This window comes from Meriones unguiculatus, chromosome 15, assembly GCF_030254825.1.
Source record: "Meriones unguiculatus strain TT.TT164.6M chromosome 15, Bangor_MerUng_6.1, whole genome shotgun sequence".
Classification (NCBI taxonomy): Eukaryota; Metazoa; Chordata; class Mammalia; order Rodentia; family Muridae; genus Meriones; species Meriones unguiculatus.
This window is the reverse complement of record NC_083362.1, coordinates 3635646-3656480: the sequence shown is the minus strand read 5'-3', so window position 1 is coordinate 3656480 and position 20835 is coordinate 3635646. Positions and strand designations below refer to the sequence as shown.

Sequence of the window (20835 nt, the reverse complement as noted above, 5' to 3'; positions counted from 1 at the left end):
TACACCCAGGACCAGGACTGTGCCTCCCCCGAATCCCCAGAGCCCAGAGCGCATGCGTTAGGCCTGTGGGGTGAAGACACCTCATGGCGGAACTGTGGACCTTCACACCATGGCCCCCTCTGCCCACTTGAGGGATGGAAAATGGGTGTTAGCTTGTTAATACGGGGATTTACAGCAGCCCCGTCACTGTTCAGTGGCCTGGCCAGCAGCCAGCCAGTTTATTTCACCAGTATTGACAGCCGCAACTAGGCTGCACTGAGGCGACTGAAATGAGGAGGAAATATGTGTGTGTGTGTGTGTGTGTGTATACACACACACATATATATTCTTTGCAAATATCATAAAAAAGACGTGGCTCCCAGGGGAATCCATATCTGACTGAGAAAGATGAAGGGGGCAGGTTGGAGGCCCTAAGGGATCCAGGCATAGCCCTGGGCTCAGCAGCCTGGGGTCTGCTTCGACCTTGTGCCCTGGAGCAGGAAAGGGGACATGCGGCAATGGGGTGGCATGACCGAGGCCAGTGGCCTGGGAATCCTTTGGGGACCCTTATCCTGGGTTTTGACACCAATGTCAGGCACAGTGGTGGCCACAGTTTCTCCACGATGGCTTGAAGCCTGTACTGACACTGCAGGAGAGACTGAGGCAGAGAGAGGCTAGCAGGTTCATCCTGAGGGGACTGGCCCAGGCAGGCAGAGTGGGCAGAGCGTTTCTGTCCTACCTCTGGGAGGGGTGGCGCCGAGCGAGAGATCTTAATCAGCTGTAATCTCTTCCTCAAAATAACCGAGGAGTTAAGCAGGATTACAGGCCCAAAGAGGCGCCGAGATGTCTCTTGCCGTGTGCCGGCCTCCTACGCGCACCAGTTGCAGGTGTGGGTATCCGGACATTTGCATTCCATTGTCCTCATAAGCATAGGTCTGCACGCCTATGCTCGCCGGCACACACGGGACAGGCTCTGTGGGCACCTTGCGTCCTCTTTGCTTCCCCTCTTGCCTCTTTCGCACTCCCGTGTCGCCACGCCATCTCCACGCATGGCAGTCCAGTCATTTGTGCTGTGACTCACTGTGGCAAACAGCCCCGACTCTCCACTGCCCCCCTTGGGCTGGGCCTGCCAGGGTAACGGTAGGCGGGCAGGGTACGAGGGCCTCTGCCTCCGGCCATGCTGTGCTCCTCTGTTTCCCCCTCCCGCCTTCTGCTCCCCACCCCACGCCTGTCAACAGTGGAGGGCTCTTCAGTCCACGGCAGGGCTGTACTGCCCCCCACCATCAGCAGCCCCTCAAAAGAGGAAAGACACTGCCTCACAGAGAATCTCAGAGCCTCAGTCTCTGTCTCCCCGCCCCCATTCTCCTTCCCCGCTTAGCTTTACAGATCAGGGAAACTGAGGCCCATCCTGGGTCACACATGGCCCATGCCTCTTCCCATCCAGGTCAAGCACGGGTTGTCAAGGGTGCCCAGCGACACCCAGAGCCACAGGCACAGAATTAGGTAGAAGCCAGCCATGGGTCTGGGCCCAGAGGAGCAGCCATCCAACCTCCATGGGAAGTAGCTATCACTGGAACAGGCCCAATTGCCTAGGTGGGTATTGAAGGCCCAGGGCACTGTTCACCCCAACCCCATCTCTCCTGCCGAGCTCCTCCAATCATCCATCCACTCAAAACACCAGTGCACATGAAATGAAGGTAAATAAATTTTAAAAACTTTCAGCCAATGGCTGTTGGACAGAGTCCTAGGATCTTCCTCTGAGGCAACCAACACACTCAGCCTGTGTGCTTTTCTTCCTACGCACCTCTCCCTGCCCTTCAGACTTCCTCAGGACGGGGACCCCGGTTTCTCTCTGTCTCTTGCCTTTATCTTTTCTTCAGCCATTTCCATGCCGGATCTGCTTCTGTCACGGTTACAGGTGACGCCTGGGCCGCTAACTACTGACTTTTGCCTTGCTCGCTCCATGGCAATTACCTGATGCCACCTGTGCCCCATCCTGTCCCGGAAGCCAGATTCTCATATCAGATAGCATCAGAGCACAGCAGAGCAGAACATGTCATGTCATATCACATCATATCATAGGGTTCCCTTAACCCATGTAAAAAAGCCAAGTGTGTGGCCAACCACAAGAGGGACAGGAGGTCCCTAGGGCTTGGTGGCCAGACAGCCTAGTGAATCCGTAAGCTCCAGGCCAGCGAGGCCTTGTCTCAGAAGGCTAGAGGGAATGGCTGCTGAGGGTGACCTCAGGCCAGCGAGGCCTTGTCTCAGAAGGCTAGAGGGAATGGCTGCTGAGGGTGACCTCTGGCCTCCGTGTGCAGGCACACACATACACCTGCACTTACATGTACACACAGAACGAAGGAGCACAGGAGGGAAAGAGAAGGGGGATGGAGGGAGGGAAGGGGGAGGGAGGGAAGGGGGAGGGAGGAGGAAGGATCTGCCACAGGCCAAGAGACCATTCCAAGACCCCCTAGTTTTGGACAGACTGTGGCTTTTCTAATGGACTCTCTCTAGATGTCCGACTCACAGACTGACAGGCCTGGGTGGCAGGTCAACCTCCAGTCACGCCCTGCTCTGGGCCCTGCTCTCCCTGCAGCAGAGGGAAGCTGGCCCTAGAGCTTAAGAACAGCAGAGGACCCTCAAAGGAGCATGAACAGAGGGACGCAGCCTGGCAGGAGAGGGGAGAGCTGAAGAGATGCAGCTGGACCACAGGTTGGTGGTCTGGGCATTGGACAGAAGGTCTTAGCGGCTGAGTAGGAGTCCGTCAGGCAGAAAAGAGGAGGACAGGGAAGAGGTGAGGGACAAGGTTGTGTGATCAGAGCCATCACTCTCTCGGGGCTGTGGGGTGTTGAAGGGGCAGAGAGGTGTAGGCAGTGCCAGGCTATAGTAGGTGGCTTTTAGGGCAGGGTTGGGGAAGGACCCAGGGTGATGAGGGGTGGGGTGGGGGTGGGGATGAACTTAGTTCCGATCTACTTCTTGCCTTCCCTGCTCCTCATCACTTCTCTTCTCTAGAAACTGAGAATCAAGCCTGCACTGCCCAAGCTTCCATTTCCAAACCCAGGCCTCAGTTTCCCCACCTGGGTTTCCTTGGGTGTCTGCAGGGGTTCTTTATATGGTGAGAGGGCTGGGGCCTAGTTTCTGGAGATGACTCTTGAACACGCACGCGCACGCGCACACACACGCACATGCACACGGGCTCGTGCTCGCGCTCGCAGAGGACCTCTGTAGCCCAGGGCAGGATGGTGACAACAGAACGCGCTGTGCCTGTCCCGCCGCCCCAGCCCCGCAGCCCTTCCCTGAGGACGAAGTGGAGTGTGGCGTTCCGGGCTCTTAAACCTCTTACAGTGGGACTGATCACACGTGTCTAAAAATACGGCTCTGTCCTCGGTCAGGAACTAGAAGAGCAGCGGGACAGGGCTGGAGCGGGCGAGGCGGGGCCGGGGCGGGGCTGGAGCGGGGCGGGGCTGGAGCAGGGCCGAGCTGGAGCAGGGCCAGGCCTTCTGCGGGTGGAGTGGATGTCCCTCCGATCTTGCACCCCTGGGGCAGCACAGGCCGAGGGCCAGGGCAGGGCCGCAGAGACGGGCGGAGAGCTATCGATCGATAACCTCCCCGTTCCGATGTTCTGCCAATAGAGCATGCTTCCTGCTAAGGCCTGCTGCCTCTGCAGCCCGGCTCCAGGCAGGGCTGTCCTGGCGGCACTGTGCCGCAGAGCCCTCAGGCCCTGACGGGCAGGTCCCGGAGGCTGAGGCTGGAGCAGACAGGGCCAGCCTGCGCCCTTGCTCCTCAGCTCACGGTGAGCGCTGAGGCTGGTTTGGCTGGGCTCTAGCTGGGTGACCGTGGGAGAGTTACTGACCCTCTCTGAGCTTCCTTAGGCCCCCTCATCTGTAGAGATGAGCGTGGCTCTCCCTCCTAGGGTGGTGGTCAGGGAGCACACTCACGGTTATTTAAGGTTGCTAGAGCTCTGTACTTCCTTTTTCTCTGTTCTTGTGGATGGTTTTCTAGACCCTCCTGACCTAAGGGGAAGCCCTGTAAAACACCCTGGGTGGACAGAGAGCATGCGCAGCCCTGGCTTCACACAGAGAAGGCCCCGGGAACCCCCTCCGGCTCCAGGGGGGGTTCCTCACAGCCCACCAAGGCTGCCTGGACCCTGCCTGCATTCCAGGAGCCCACATACAACCCCACTCAAGGTCAGCACGGCCAGGAGGGCAGAATGGCTGAATCAGCAGCCTGGCTCCTTGGGACTTGGCCACAGGGTCAGGCTTAGCATGCCTGGACCTGTACTGGCCCTGACCTTGTCCAGGGACTGGAGCTAGAGAATACCCTTGTCCTCTCCATGCCCCTCCCTGTGAGAGCCCAGAGGTCACCAAGGAGGGTTAAGATGACAGGGAGGCTGTCCAATGTCAAAGGACCTTGTAGGAGAACCCTAGGTCTAGACCCATCTCCTCAGAGCAGAAACGCTCTGTGAGCATGCGGTCAGGACAACTCTTACTCCCCCAACCTACATTTATTGAGCAACTACTAGATCCCGAAGCCATCACTGATAACCTCGGCACACAGGTAGATACACACAGAAAGAGAGGTGGGGGAGGGAAAGGGAGGATGAGAGGGAGAGGGAATGGGGAGGAGAGGGAAAAGGAATGGGGAGAAGGAGAGGGAGAGGCTCAGAGAGGGAAAGCCAGCCAGGAAGCAGAGACCAGCAAAAGGATTCAGCAGGCAATTTGCAGATAAGCGGTCTCCTGACTCAGTGGAAACTTCCAGAGGGGGCTGCGGAGCTGCAGCCAGATGCGAAAGGCAACCAGCCTCCCCAAGAGGCTCCGGCCTGGAGGTGCGGGGCGGGGGAGCCCATTCTGCCGCTCGTTTCCTTCCCAACTAGAGCCCCCCCCAACTCCCTGTGGCCCTCCCTTCCTCCCTTTGCTGCTCCAGGCTGCTCTGAAGTTAATTAGGGACCCAAACACTTAATGGTCTCGGAAGCTTCCACCGGGCATCTTTTTAAATTAAAAAAGATGATGTATTGCACCATTGGAGGGAGAAATCAGTCCGCAAAGACTCCCTGCCCGAGCGCTGGCAGGCGCCTCCCGAGGAGGTGCCAGGCTGCTCCCTGAAGACAGCAGGCAGTGTGACCCTCTCCAGGAACTCCGCCACGGTCCCCATCACACAGAGAGCCTCATCTGAAAGCCGCCTCGGGTCCGGTGTCCCATCGCACGCACGCGCACACACCACACACACACACACACACACACACCACACACACACACACGCAGACCATAACCCTGGCAGCCAGGAGGTTCTATCTTTAGTCTGACCTGAATCTTTCCAGTTGTTTCTGAGGGAAGGCTGGTTTGAGATCCGCTGCTCTTGTCTAGCATTTTGCTGACCTCTGAGAGCCCCTGAGTTCCAGACAGCCCCTTCCTTAACTCTCCTGACCTTGAGGCCTCTGACTCCATGTGGGGGCTTGGCACTGGCCTGGTGTACAAGAACTAAAAGGGGTTCCTGTAGGAGGCTGGCGGCACCCAGGGGCAACCTGGGCCAGGCCTCACCGTACCCCACCAGCCAGGCCTGGGCATGGACACTGCAACCATCCGCAAGCTGCTCACCAGGTCAGGCTGACCGTTGTGCCGCTGGCACCTTGGCCGTTGGATCTGCACTCATTCCTGGCAATTTTTCATTGCACTAGAGATTTAGAGGCACCATTTTCTGAGCGGAAGTCATGAGGGGACCGCTAGCCTTCAGAGGTCACCGCTGTCTGGGGACTTGAAAACGCCACACCAGGGGTGCTGAGGAGACAGAGCGGCGGGTGAGGCGCTTCTGTGCAGGCCATGAGGGCCTGAGCTCCATCCGCAGACCCACATTAAAGCCAGGCCTCAAGGCTTGTAATCCCAGCGCTTCGGAGGTGGGGAAGGGAGGATCCCACAGGCTTCCTGGCCTTACAGTCCAGCTAAAGCACAGAGCTCCGAGTTCAGCGAGAGACCCTGTTTCAAAAAACAGTGTGGAGTGACTGAGGAAGACACAATGTGGTTCTCTGCATACAGCAGACACCCCCCCCACAATTAATTAATGAGCAATTAGTCCTCCAACACTATACTAATTAGGGAAATTAAGGAAAACACACGAAATCTATCCTAAGGGCATTGAGACATGGCTGGCTGGAACCCGTGCGTGTCTGAGCCTCCGGCTGCCCCTCCGTGGGACATATCTCCACCAGATACGGGTCTGTGACCTCTTGGCAGAGTCCGAAGCCCTGGCTAGAGTGGATGGGAAGGAAAGAAGCCCACAGCATCCCCCCGAACCCATGGTGCCCACATTCCGTCTGCTCTGAGTGCCATCGTTAAGCTACGAATTCTGAGGAGATGAGTCGAAGGCCATCCTCCTGCCTGGGGCCCACTCCTGCAGCCACCGTCAGAATGGCCTGTCCTCTGGGAAGCTCCTAAAACCACCAGCCATCCCTCAGAGGTCAGAGGTCACACACCGCCCACCCGGACAGGCTCCAGGGACCAAGGAGCCGAAGGGGGTGGCTCCCAGCTGCCATGCCAGCTCCCCGGAGGCTGAAGGGGGGGACTGTAGTTCACCGTCACGGGAACCTTGGGGTTGAGGCCCCAGCCCTGGCTCCCAAGGCTCCGCCCTCAGAGGGGGGCCGCCTTACGCTTGCCTGGTCTCGCTCCACGTCCACCCCCCAGGGAAGGTTTTCCTCAGCATGGGAAGGAGGTCAGCACTGGCTCCAACCCCTCCCAAGCAGCAGCAAACGGTCCTGACAAGACATACTGATTGATTCATCTATTCCTTCCAGCTGATTTCTGACTCTCTAATCTCGCCCCCTCTTCCTCCCTCCACTGCCTTGCACCGCTTCCCAGCATCCTCCAGGACACTTCCATAGGGCTGGCTGGGTGCTCTTTCTATGAAGGCAAGGGGCCTGAGTTTCACCCCCAGGGCCGAAAAGCCTGGGGTGAAAAGCCGGGCCTCGAAGCGCTGGCTTGTGATTCCAGAGCTGAGAAGGCAGAGGGATCCCCGGGCTCGCTGGCCAGTCAGCCTCACTGGTGGGCGTCGCTCTAAAGTGAGCTCCTGTCTCCAAAAGCAAGGTGGGACCACACCTGAGGCCGACCTGTGACCTTGTGTGCAAACACACACACGCACACACACCACTTCACTAAATACACAGATGCTAAGAGCGCACCAGCAGCCATGGCAGAAGGAGGCCTCATGGCACGGTCTCCCAGGGTACCCCCACCCCTCCTCTTCTCTCTCCAAAACTACTGTACTCTTGCTGTCGCTGGCCACCGTGGCCCGTACATTTACGCCATGTCTAGGAAGACAAACGTATTATAACTAAATTGTTTGTACTGCCCTGATGTCTTAATTTTGCTTTTTTCTCTTGACAGGACCTTATGATGCCCAGGTTGGCCTCAAGCCAAGGATAGCCACGGACAGCCCTCAAGTTGTGGTCCTCCTGCCTCCATCTGCTGAGCGCTGGGATTGCTGCGTCCACCGCCACGCTGGCCTGAAACCCTCCATCCTCCTGCCTCGGCCTCCTGGGCACTGGGAGTCCACGACAGCCGGCTCTGAATATTCTTCCAGGGGAACCTTGAGGACAGTTCTCCCCTGGATCTCAGAACTGGCAACCCGGGGCAGAGGGACTGTGCTCCAACTGTAAATTAATTCTGAAGCAACTCCCAGGGAATGTTCCGCAAGCCTCTTCGCGCTGTTATTTTTTCTTCCCTGTCCCTCAGGAAGGCATTATTGAGCGCTTTATAATGATCCTAAATTTTTCTTGTCAAATTTTCTAGAAATTCCTCGGGGCCTCCGTGCTGTTGTTCTATTGCACCCATCTCAAGCGGGGACCAATTATTTCATTACTTGTTCCGACCACTTGTTCTTTAGCGCAAATGAAAGTTATTGATCTGTATTACGTGTTTTCTCTCTGACTCTGTACCTTCATATTAAATTCGTATATTAAATTATTTTTTCAGTTGCCTCTCTTGGGTCTCAAATCACACTGACGGCAAATAATTAAAATTTTTCCTAGCGACGCTCAGTTCACTTTCCTGTCTTATTGCTGTGTCTACCGTCGCAGTACGATGGAGAGAGAGGTGCTGTCTTCTCTCTCATGAAAGGCTTTTACCGAGGATGATTTTTTTTTTCAATTCTGCCATTTGACACAGTCCTGGCTGCTGCTGAGGCAGATCCTTACTCAGATAGCAAAGCACCTTTCCAGACCTATTTTTAGCTGTTCCTTTAAAACCAGAAGTTGGCACCAGGGCTTGGTCAAACGCCCTCTGTCATTTATTAACACGGCATGCTGGCTGACTGGCTGGCATTATATATTGTATTAATAGTTCGCTCTAGCTTGAAGCCATCTCTGAATTCTTTGTGTGAATCCAGTGTAATCAAGGCAGATCATCTCGCTAGTGTTCTTCAGATCTGAGGCTTGTCTTCCCAAGGAGATTTTGATGGTATTCCCAGGCAGGGAGGGCTCAGGTTTCATTCCTGGGGTATCACTCCTCCTGTAGGTGGTCATGGGGGCCCCGGGCTGTCAGAGGCTCGGGGTCTTTCTCCAGTGAGCTGGTGTGGGGAGCGTCTCTACCATAGACCATCATCTGGGGTCAGCCCAGAGCAGGGCAGGAGACGGGGAGAGCTGAGAATACTTTAGGGGTTTAGAAGGCAGATGCAGGAGCAGCCAGGGGTTGTGGGGACCTCCGGGGAGCCAGGCTCCAACCGGTGAGCTCTAAGCTGGGGGCCACTCCCTGCACCCCTCTCCGGCCCCTGGGCTTCAGGACACGTGAGTGCCGCAGCACAGCCCAGGGCACTAAGCTACACGAGAAGCAGCAAAGGATCCTGGCTCGGCCTCAGCCTCACCCCCTAACCTCGGGCAGCGTCGACGCTCCCAGCAAGGCCAGCTCATGAGGGGCAGCAGCGGTGTCGTGGCCTTGCAGTGCTGGCTGAAGCAGCTGGGGTCACCCTGCAGCGGGGCCAGCAGCTGCCAGCATGTCCCGGAAGCGACTTCCATGCCATCCTGCTGAGGATGTGCAGGCTGCATGCGTGGGACCCGGGGGTGGGGGATGAGGACCCCTGAAGGCTTAGTGGGGGTGGGTGCCACGGCTGAGCAGGTGCCACCAAGCCCTTCGCCGAGTGCTTGACCGGCAAACCTGGATGTGGGTCAGCTGCAGGGCCACGTGTCCGAGGCAGCAGCAGCAGGCTGTCCTCTCAGGGCCGGGAGGCTGAGCAGGGCGGTGGCCCACACCCCAGCACCCCTCCCAGCCTGCTGATGGAGCCCTCCACAGGGCTTGAAGACCAGGGCCTCTGGGAAGCACTACCGGACAAGCCGGGACCCTCAAGCTCCTGAGCCGTTTGCCTGCTGATTGGGACACCTGCCAGCCACAGGCCTCTCTGAAGACCATAGCAAGAAGGCTTTCTCCTCCTCCTCCTCCTCCTCCTCCTCCTCCTCCTCCTCCTCCTCCTCCTCCTCCTCCATCTTCCTGCCTGTGTAGGGGTGGATAGGGTGGGGTGCAGAAGGCATCCTGGGCTATCATCCCTCATGCTCTGTCAACCTTATTTTTTGAGACCGAAATAGGTGGGCTGGATAGCCAGACAGCTCTGTGAATCCTCCTGTCTCAGCCTACCCAGCGCTGAGATGACAAACACATGCCTCTACTTCCAGCTTTTTATATGGGTTCATCTGTTTATACAAGGTTATCTGTGTAACCCTGCCTGTCCTGGAACTCACTCTGTAGACCAAGCTGGTCTCGAACTCACAGAGACCCACCCGCCTCTACCTCCCCAGCACTGGGATTAAAGGCATGCACCAACACTGCTCGACTTGGTACTGAGGGTTTCTGTGGCCATGCCAGGCACAGGGAAAGGGCCAGTGTGGTCCTACACAGGGCACAGGGTCGGGGCCACAGACCTTCAGCTCCCTAGGGTGAAAGTGCTCAGTCATTCTGTCTCCTCTCTTTAAAAAAACAGAAACAGGGACAACAAAGTGGCCTTATAAGAGAGCCACTTGAGGGCTAGAGAGGTGGCTCAGCAGTTAAGAGCACTGTCTGCTCCTCCAGAGGTCCTGAGTTCAATTCCCAACAACCACATGGTGGCTCACAACCATCTATAATGAGATCTGGTGTCCTCTTCTGGCATGCAGACAGAGCACTCCCATATGTAAAATAAAATAATTAATCTTGAGAGAGAGAAAGAGAGAGAGCGCTCCATTCAACCACCAAATTCACTCAGCAGCCCCAGCAATCCTCAAAATGGCTCTTTTACTTCTGATGGGGAAAGCGGGGGTGTGCCCGAGGTTCAGGCGGGAGAGGATGGAGGAGGACAGGGGTGGTGGCTTGCTGGAGGGACACAGACTGCACCTAGCTGGAGCGGGGTGTGGCTTTTCATAAAGTCCAAAAATAAAACAAAAGAACAGCTAATACTCCAGAGAATGGTGTTTGCGGCAGGGAGGGCGCAGAGACCCGTGCGATGGTCGGGGTGAGGACGAGCAGGGGTGCGGAGATGTGAAGGTTTGCAGAGGGAGAGGGCTGGGTGCCGTCTGGACCCCTGTGTCGGCTGGGAAGGTGAGCTTCGGAGGCCGAGGGCGAGTGGGCGTGGCCTCGGGCTCACGTGCGGTCCTTCTGAGGCCTGGAGCCAGAGGTCAGGAACCTGAGTTCTCCGGCCTTACCCTGGAGGAAGGATAAGGCTGGAGCTTCCAGGCAAGTGGAAGAATCTGGAGTCAAAGAGTTGGGGTAGATGCTCTCCTCAGGGGCTGGTGAGAATTCTGGGCATTGCAGGGTCGTCCCTAGGAGAGCCCTTAGCCACTGACGAACACCTCGGGGTCACGAGCTCCCTTCAGCCTCTTTTACTGGAAAGAACGAAGACAGAGGCTAAGGAGATCTCTCCACCAAAATAGAAGTCTGTCTCCCTCACTCTCCTGGGGTGGAGGGGCCACGGCCTAGGACAGGGCGGGATGGGAGTCAGGGTGGGAGTCACAAGTCCAGAATGCTCTATCCTGAGGACTTCTAGGGCCAGTGTGGTGTGAGCTGGTGTGATGTCACACATGGCGGGCAGGCCTCGGCCCTAGTCCTGCTGTCCCTGCCCCTCGCCGCAAGCCTGCTTCCGGTCTCGAAGGAGGAGCTGGGCTGCCGCCTGGCATCTGGGAACCTTCTGTATTTGGTGTCACCGTCAGGCCTGGAAACCACCCAACTGGGCTGTGAGCACAGCCTCAGGGCGCACACTAGGCGGCTTCCCGATAAAGCCCTTGGAGGTTTAATCCTGGCCCGTGGCTCCCTGCCTGTCTGCCCAGGTCTCTTGAGTCCCTGTCTGTCACCTGCCACCTGCAGGCAGCATCTTGTAGCCATGCAACTCCTAGCCAGAGCCCCCTGGCCTTTCTGCCACACACACGCATGCACACACAGACACAGACAGACAGACAGACACACACACACTGCTGCTAGAACCTCAGCGACAGCGGAGGCAGCCTTCCTCCGGGGCCACTGTCCCCAGCTTCTCTCTGCCAGTGCCGAGCAGGTGTCCTGCCCCCGGCCTGGGCGCCGGGCAGCCTGACCTCCAGCCCCTGCTCTGCCCGGGCAGCCTCCCGGACCCCAGCTTGCACCCTCTCCGGCCTGATGAGTCTCGGGGCATCTGTGGGTCCTGCCCCCCACCCCCTGTCCAGCTGGCACCATGACGGGCTTAAAGAACCCACAGGGAGATTCCTCCCAGCTGGGCAGTGAAGGCGTGGGCAGAGCAGTGTGGCCTGTGCCACCCCCGGGGAACTGAAGACGGACCTCAAGAGGAAAGCTTGCTGACGTCAGGGAGGCGTCTCGAGCAGAAGGGCGGAGAGGAGCTCAGAGTACTGCAGGTTTGTGTCAACCTGACACGAGGCAGGGACGTGGCCAGGAAGAAGCCTCCGTGGACGGCTGCGGGAGGCCTGGGCTCCTTCTTCATGGTCGGTGGATGGGGAGGGCCAGCCCGGTGGATGGGAGGGCCCTGCCCGCCCTGGGTGCCCCTGGCCTGGGGTCCTGGGCCCTGTCAGGCGCAGACCGAGCCAGCCCTGGGAGCGAGCCGGCGAGCAGCCCTGCGGCCTCCAGCCCCATGAGGTCCTGCCCTCTCAGCTTCGACCGCTGACCTGTCGCTCGGAGCTGTGAGTGGCATCAGCCCTCCCCACCCCCACCCCGACTGCTCTCGGTCACAGCGATCCAGCGTGGGACAGGAACAGTCACCCCCACTGGACGCTCGAGTTCACCCCAGCCCGGCTCGGCCCTCGGCTGAGCCTTGTTCTGGCACCAAGTCCAAGTCACCCCGCCCCGCTGGGCGCCGGGCCCTGGGGCGTCTCCCTCGGCCACCGCCCAGAGCACACACCCGGAGAGCACACCCTCCACCCAGAGCGCACTCTCGCCCGCCCGAGAGGCGCACAGACAGGCCGCTCCACCGCCGGGGCCCCGCGGCGGCAGGCAGGGGCGCAGCCTGGAGCAGGGCCGGCTCGGGGCCTGCGGGTGAGCCGGAGCCGGTGGATGGGCAGCGCGGTGGACAGGCAGAGGCTCGTGGGTAAAGGGAGGAGGCGGGGGGGGGGGGATGGGGGGAGCTGAGGACAGTTCCCCGCCGCCCGGAGTCCGCGGAGCATGCGCAGGGCCCAGGCTGAGGCTGGGTCCCGGCCTCTCCAGGCCTGCTCCATGAGCGGGGAGCACGCACGCTGGCTGAGAAAGACCCGAGGCCGCAAGCCCCAAATCCCAGGCCGGTCCAAGCCCTGACGAGGCTGGAGGAGGCGCCGGAGGACACACACAGCTAGACTGTGCAGGACGTGACGCCGCACACTGTGGACTATTATACAGCCATGAAAAATAACAATTGGCCCGGCCAAACACACACTACCAAGGCTGCCTGCTGTCCCTCAGGGCTAAGCTCTAGAACTCACAGCAGTGTCCCTCGCTGGGCCCGAGTGAGGAAATGTGAAAACGTGCGAGAACAAGATCACAGTGAAGGAAGGGGATGGGAGAGTTCCACACCCGGGTGAGAAGCTGGGCTCAGTCCTCAGAATGCGTGGAAAAAGATCCCCCGGGGAGGGAGAGGCAGGAGCACCCTGGGGCTCACTTCCTGGAGAGTCCAGGCAGGTCTGAGTCCCAGGGTCAGCACGCACACACACACACAAGCACACAGACAAGCACACAGACACACACAGGAACACAGACACACACGCAAGCACACAAGCGTGCACCCACATGCGTGCACACACACGTACATGGAAACGAGGAAGATCCATCTACGCTCTAGCACTCAGGAGGCTGAGGCAGGAGGATTACAGGCCTGAGCTGCACGCAGAGCCCCAGCCGTGCTCCTCCCCAGGCGTGAAGATGGTACACTGAGGACTTGAGCGAGCAGGGAGGAGGGGTCCCGCGTGTGTGGAGGGGGGAGGGGAGAGGGGCCCCCGCTAGTGTGTGGAGGGGGGAGGGGAGAGGGGTCCCCGCTAGTGTGTGGAGGGGGGAGGGGAGAGGGGTCCCCGCTAGTGTGTGGAGGGGGGAGGGGAGGCAGGGTCCCGCTAGTGTGTGGAGGGGGGAGGGGAGGCAGGGTCCCGCTAGTGTGTGGAGGGGGGAGGGGAGAGGGGTCCCCGCTAGTGTGTGGAGGGGGGAGGGGAGAGGGGTCCCCGCTAGTGTGTGGAGGGGGGGAGGGGAGGCAGGGTCCCGCTAGTGTGTGGAGGGGGGAGGGGAGGCAGGGTCCCGCTAGTGTGTGGAGGGGGGAGGGGAGAGGGGTCCCCGCTAGTGTGTGGAGGGGGACGGGAGGCAGGGTCCCGCTAGTGTGGAGGGGGGAGGGGAGAGGGGTCCCCGCTAGTGTGTGGAGGGTGAGGGAGTCCCGGCTAGTGTGGTGGGGGCCGCCAGGGCCTGAGTCGCCACCTGGGAGGGAGACCCACTGTGTGATTCTTTATACCTTTGGTCACAGTTAATATCTTATAATTAGTGAAATATTCATTAGGGATTCCGTAAATACTTGAGATGTCTTGACTATTTTATAATAAATTGGAAGACGTTTTGAAAAGGGGCGGCTTGTGTTTGTGAGCTCCCATCCGGGTGTGTGAGGGCGGGCCCCAGGCGGGCCTCGAGCCTCATCGCTTCTGGGGTCCTGCTTGGGCGGGTGAGGAGTGAGGATCAGGTTCTGCCTGTGTCTGCCTGTCTGTCTGTCTCTCTGTCTGTCTGTCTGCCTGTCTGTCTGTCTGTCTGCCTGTCTGTCTGTCTGCCTGTCTGTCTGTCTCTCTGTCTGCCTGTCTGTCTCTCTGTCTACCTGCCTGTCTGCCTGTCTGTCTGTCTCTCTGTCTGCCTGCCTGTCTCTCTGTCTACCTGCCTGCCTGCCTGTCTGTCTGCCTGTCTGTCTGTCTGCCTGCGTGTCTGTCTGTCTGTCTCTGGCCCTGCTCACAGTCTTTCAGGGGAGCAGTTTTGTGTCCCGCTGGGGACCAGGATGGGACACGCAGTGGTCGGCGGCTCTGCACGGCAGGGGCAGGGGCAAAGTCATCTCTTGCCTTCGTGAGGACAAGCTCCCTCGGCTGACAGGGCGGAGGCTGTGCAGCTCTGCCGAGCCGTGGCCTCCGGGAGGCTGCACCCGCTTCTGAGGAGGGCGGGTTCCACTCCCCGGACCCCTAGCTCGGCCCGCGAGGCTTTCGAGCAGCGGTTCTCAAGCTGTGGGTCTCGACCCCTCTCCCAGCGTGCCTCAGGCCCTGGGCAGCCTCGGCTGTGAATCGCCTGCAGCGGGCTGGCGCAGTGAGGGCTGGGATGGGTGCGGGCCGCATCCGGAGGAGCCCGAGGGTGCGGACGGCCCAGACCGAGCTCCCCAGCTCCCCTGGGGCCCCCGCCCCGGCGGCCTCTTCTCTAAAGACCAGCCAGGGCAGGCAGAGGGCGTCCCTGGAGGCGCAGCCCGGCCAGGGCAGGGCCGAGAGCGGCAACCTTGACCTCTGTGGCCTCGGCAGCTCCCCTGCTCTGTCCCCGAGGCTGGGGGCACAGGTGACTGAGCGTCAGAACTCAGACTGCTGGAACCCTCGGGGCGTCCTCAGCTCAGCTTCTTTACGTGTGTGTGTGTGTGTGTGTGTGTGTGCACGCGCGCGAGCACGTGTGTGCCACTGCACACGTCTCCGGGGTCGGTCCTGACTTTCGACCTCGGTCAAGGCTGGGTGGCTTTCCTCCCCTGCGTGCACCAAGCTAGCAGGAAGTCTGGGGAGGCGGGTGGAGCACGGCCATTGGGAAATGCGGGCTACAGCAGTGCATGTGCTGGTATATTGAGCAAACTAGCCGGAAAGTAGCTCAGCTGCCTTCCTGGCAACAAGAAACAGACATATCTACAAGAGTCCTTTTCCTTTTCCTCTTATACTCTCCTTTCCTGCCTGAGACACAGATGCAATGGCTGGAGGCACAGCAGCCAGCTTAGGCCACGAGGACAAATGCTCTCGACAACGGAACAGGAAACAGAACTAACTAGTTCTCCAGGCGGTGCCCCAGCAGCACGCTCTTCACGTGAAAGCAGGAGCGCTGTGTGGGCTCAGCCCCACAGTCCGGGTCTCTGGTTTACACACTCTCACTAGCATAGCACGAAAGAACGCTGAACCGTTTTATTACGGAGTGGTCGTCAATTCAAATTCCCTGAAAATGTTCCAGACTCTGGTGATGCAGTCTCAGGCCAGGGTTGCTAGCCTCTCCTCTCCCCCTCGCTCCCTCCCTTTTTCTCTCTCTAATACAGCAATGGCAAGCCTTGAGCTCTGAGCCTCCCCGGGGCTACAGCATCCAATGAGAATTTAATAACATTGTTTTCTTTCCATTGAATTTATTTTTATGATTATGAATTCTATTTATGGCCAGGGAGACCTGTTTTCCATTTGTGTAGTGCTATAAAACTCCCCTTTATATAAATGTATTTAAGTTTTTAAAAAGCAGATTGATTTAGAGAGAAGCTGTAAAGGGTGTCGTGGCAGGGGAGGTGGGGTCCATGGGGGCATGGAGATGGGGAGTCTGGGCCCCTTGCCTAGCGCTCAGCACTCGGGGTCACCTCTGGGGATGAGGGGCGGGGAGGGTCCTGAAGGTCACAGCCGCTGGGGACTCAGCCCTGCCTGTCCAGCAGCCTGTCCGGCCTGGTTGCCCTGGCGAGTTTCTAGAGAGCCAGTCTCAGAGCCGTGTGGGTGCAGCAGCCCGGTCACCCCAGCTCCTTCAGGCTGCTCTACCCGCCTGTGGCAACACTTCAAAAGCAGGGGCTCCAGGAGCCGGCGTGACCTTTCACTAATGAGCCGGCGCTGTTGGCCGCACGCCGCCTCCAGCCGATCCCTGGACAGCGGCGCAACAGGCCAACATGGCTGCTGTCACCCTGTCGCCCTGGGGCACACAGAGAAGAGCAGAGAAGCAGGGACCTCCGCAGCATAGGAAGGGGGCGGGTCACCAGGGCTGCCCACGGCTCTGGACAACTCAGATGTCATCTGGGTAACAGCTGCTGCAGAGACGATTTGTCCATTTCTCAGACAGGAAAGTGGAGGCAGAGGAGGGAGGGGGCCTCCGCAGAGGCTCTGGGCTCCGTCTCACCGGAACCACCAGGCAAGCTCAGCCCCTGCTCCTGGACACACAGTCCAGCCAAGGACTCTAGAATTTGGAGGGCCTTTCTGAACTCTTAGTCACAGCTTCCAGGAAAGAGACTTCCAGGGATAGAGTCTCTATACAGGGAACAAGAGAAAGGCAGGAACCAAGAGAGTGGGATGTGGCAGCACTAGGCATAAGGGTGTGGGGAATGGAGGCACAGATCAGTGGTAGAGCCCCTGCCTAGAATCCCCCAGTGAGGGGCTGGGGTGTGGCTCAGTGGTGGAGCCCCTGCCTAGAATCCCCCAGTGAGGGGCTGGGGTGTGGCTCAGTGGTAGAGCTCCTGCCTAGAATTCCCCAGTGAGGGGCTGGGGTGTGGCTCAGTGGCAGAGCCCCTGCCTAGAGTCCCCCAGTGAGGGGCTGGGGTGTGGCTCAGTGGCAGAGCCCCTGCCTAGAGTCCCCCAGTGAGGGGCTGGGGTGTGGCTCAGTGACAGAGCCCCTGCCTAGAGTCCCCCAGTGAGGGGCTGGGGTGTGGCTCAGTGGTAGAGCCCCTGCCTAGAATCCTCCAGTGAGGGGCTGGGGTGTGGCTCAGTGGTAGAGCCCCTGCCTAGAATCCTCCAGTGAGGGGCTGGGGTGTGGCTCAGTGGTAGAGCCCCTGCCTAGAGTCCCCCAGTGAGGGGCTGGGGTGTGGCTCAGTGGTAGCACCCCTGCCTAGAATCCCCCAGTGAGGGGCTGGGGTGTGGCTCAGGGGTAGAGCACCTGCCTAGAATCCCCCAGTGAGGGGCTGGGGTGTGGCTCAGTGGCAGAGCCCCTGCCTAGAATCCCCCAGTGAGGGGCTGGGTGTGGCTCAGTGGCAGAGCCCCTGCCTAGAATCCCCCAGTGAGGGGCTGGGGTGTGGCTCAGTGGCAGAGCCCCTGCCTAGAATCCCCCAGTAAGGGGCTGGGGTGTGGCTCAGTGGTAGAACACCTGCCTAGAATCCCCCAGTAAGGGGCTGGGGTGTGGCTCAGTGGTAGAACACCTGCCTAGAATCCCCCAGTGAGGGGCTGGGGTGTGGCTCAGTGGTAGAGCCCCTGCCTAGAATCTCCCAGTAAGGGGCTGGGGTGTGGCTCAGTGGTAGAACACCTGCCTAGAATTCCCCAGTGAGGGGCTGGTCTTTGGCTCAGTGGCAGAGGGCTGACTCAGTACATAGCAGTCCCTGAGTCTCATCCTCAAGACCCCAAATCATCACTCAATCCCGGCAACTGAGGAACAGTGTGTCCTGCCCCTGGGCTCCCGAGGAAGGCCCTGGCAGAGCATATGTGTGCGTCCTTCAGACCTGCAGGGGCCTGGAGGCCATCTGCTCCGCCACCTGCCTTTCTAGGTAGCTGGCTGGAAACTGTCCCATCCTCCATTCATTCAACACTCATTCAGGCCCTGTGTCTGCCAGGTCCAGGAGGCTGCATTTTAATGAGCGCAGTGGCAGGCCTGGGACACGACGGGAGGGAGGGAAAGTGGGTGAGCCCAACGGAGACCCCAGGAGGGCGAAGGGTGGGCACATGTCTGGGTGTGGACGTTGCATGCTTAGCACAGGCACCCTTCTGCCCAGGGTCCTGATCAGCTACTCCCCACCCCCACCCCGTGGACCCCTACATCAGGCCCCATACCCTCGTAATGTCTGCACTCGTGGCTGTGCCAATGGCCTGAGGCTGGTTCAGCCAAGTCTACCCAGCTTCATGACAACCACCCAGGATGGCTCCCTGAGCCCCGGGCCTCCGCCCTGTCTCTGCCTCCTGGGCCACCTGCCCAGGGACTATCCCGCATGTGACACAGGGAAACACCCTACAAAGTTCCAGATGTTTTCCTGTTGCCGTCTGGTAACTCATGCAGCAGGCAAGTGACCTCTGCAGAAAATCCCGCTCAAAAGCTGGACTTCCCAGAGAACTGCCTTGGGACTCAACAGCACCTCCTACTGTTCATGCTTGGAATCACACCCCAGCTCTGCTAGACAATGCAGAGCTCTCGGCCTGCAACCAAAGGTCGTGAGCCGCCTTACCCCAAGGGGTGCACCCGGGAACCTGTCCAGCTGTGGGTGGGCTTCTGGTTAGAACAGCACCTGAGTGGTTCCAGAACCTCGCCCCACTTTCCCACCGGGACCCAGCTCTGCTGCGGCGATGCTTACGGTCCTGCCAGCCCCGGACTGCCTCTCAGGCCTCAGTTACCCCCTCTGGCCGTTATCCAGGGACAGCGTTTCTGCGTGGAGCTCCCTGAGGGCCTCTCCATCCTGTGTCTGGCTCTAACCTCCATCTCGGTGAGAGGCTGAGCAAGCCAAGGTCCTCCCCACCCCCAGCTGCCCCTCCCTCCTGCCCAGGACACGGGCTGTTTGGAGCCGGCCAAGGACCACAGCTTGGGGACCATAAGTCAGGAGACAGCAATCTTGGCTCGGGGGCATCCCTGTAGCTGAAGTCACCAATCTCGGGGAAGGTAGCCACCCACGACGGCCTTCCTCTCTGCAGAAGACCATTCGTGCCTATGTGCATTCGGCAGGTCATTCATTCGTTCATTCATCGCCCATTCATTCATTCGCCCACTCACATATGCCTTCATACCCGTCCACCCACTCAGCGCCGCAGCCTTTAGGCCCTAAGCATCTAGGAGGTTTGCGGATTCTCTCGGGCCGTGTCACTGCGTCATCCATCCTTTCCATTCAGTTTGGAGGGCCTGTGGCTGAGAAGAGGAGGAACTTCTCCCCAGTCATCACCTCAGAAGAGGTGACATCCTGAGCAGGGGGCCCCGGAAGCAAACTTTTTATGGGGACAGCGAGGAGGCTCTGGGGTGCTTGTGCCCTGGGAGGCTGGCAGAGCTGGAGGGCCAGCTGGGTCTGTGCCTGCAGAGAGAGAGAGAGAGAGAGAGAGAGGAAGAGAGGGAGAGAGAGAGAGAGAGAGAGAGAGAGAGAGTGTGTGTGTGTGTGTGTGTGTAAATAGACAGTGAGTGGCGGTAATTACCTAAAATTGTGGGTTAGGAGCGGATGTACATAACCAAAAACTACACAGGAAAGTAGGGGGAGCAGTCATCAATTAGGCCTAATTACCTAACAGCTAATTCAAATAATAATGGACTGTATTTGAATATGCTAACGAGGCCGAACCTGCCTGGGTAAAGGTAAAAGGAACAAAAATAGCAGTAGACCTCAAGGCTGAAGTGAGACGAAGGGAAAATAGCCGTGGTCCCCCTCTGGGCCTGGCCCCTCTCCATCTCCAAGGTCCCAGCTCTGACCACCTGTCAAGCCCAGGCAGCCCCAGGTTCTAGCCCTTGGCAGACAGAGGCCTGAAGCAGGGGTTCCCAGGGGAGAGCAGGAGCGCATGTCCAGTTAGCCTGGGCCGCAAGCCTGGGACGTGAGAGGAAATTGAGTTTTGAGGCCGGCCGGCGGCCTGCCAAAGACGCACGCTCGGGCCGGGCTGGGCCAGCTTCCGCCAGGACCACAGAGCGTGCGTGGGGTCAGGGCACCGGGGACGAGGGCTCTGCTGTCCCACGAGCTAGGAGCCAGTTCTGTGTTCCCGGGCTGGTGCTGGGTGCCACACCCAAGTCAAGGCAGCGCCCAGGAGTCTGTCACGAGGCGTGAACACAGGTGTGCACGCGTGTGAGCACACATATGTATGTACATACATGTGTGTGCACACAGCCGACCATGGGTGAGAGCTCGGGCAGGCGTCGGGGTAGGAGACGGAGCTCCTGGGTTGTGACTAGAGGGGAAAGGTCCCACAGGCTCGCAACTGTGTGGGTCACAATCAAGTGACATCACCGGCTGGTGGGTTTTCAGTAAGCCCTTGAGCAGCTGTCCTCAGGTTTTTCACTTGCTCCTACCTGGGAGCCTCAGCCCTCACCAAGGCAGCAGGATCAGAACTCAGAGCCTACTCTGGAAACGCATGGTTTGTCTCTGATACCACCAGAGAGGAGAGAGTCAGACCAAGTTCAGGCATTCTAAGATGGGATTCTTCCGTCGAGTGCCTGAGCCCATTCCACAGGGAGGTAAACTGAGGCCCAGAAGCCAGCTCTCCCAGCCAGCTGGTGGGGAAAAGGGTATGAGGGCCCTCCTCAGACCAGCACCTTTGGGAAGGCCATGGCCTCTGTGTCTGTGCACTGGCCAGAGCAGACAGTCCCTTGTGCTCCAGCTCTCCCAGATGGGGGCACCCCCAGCGTTCCCAGGATGAGGGCTAAGGATCGACTTGCAAATGTCCGGGCGAGAGGGGTGGGAAAAACCAACAGCCCACAGTTGACATTTGCATTTCAAACACTTATATCAGCAAAACAAATAACAGTAATTATACCATTTGCATATTTGTGCCGTGATTGTTTAGCGAGGGGGGAGGAGGGGCGC

The 20835-nt window shown here is 59.0% G+C and overlaps 1 protein-coding gene across 6 annotated transcripts in view; it reads right to left on the bottom strand.

Moving 5' to 3' along the window:
• Elfn1 (extracellular leucine rich repeat and fibronectin type III domain containing 1) overlaps positions 1-20835 on the bottom strand; it is a 59606-nt gene that overhangs the window by 4618 nt on the left and 34153 nt on the right. The gene's annotated exons all lie outside the window — the stretch shown is intronic.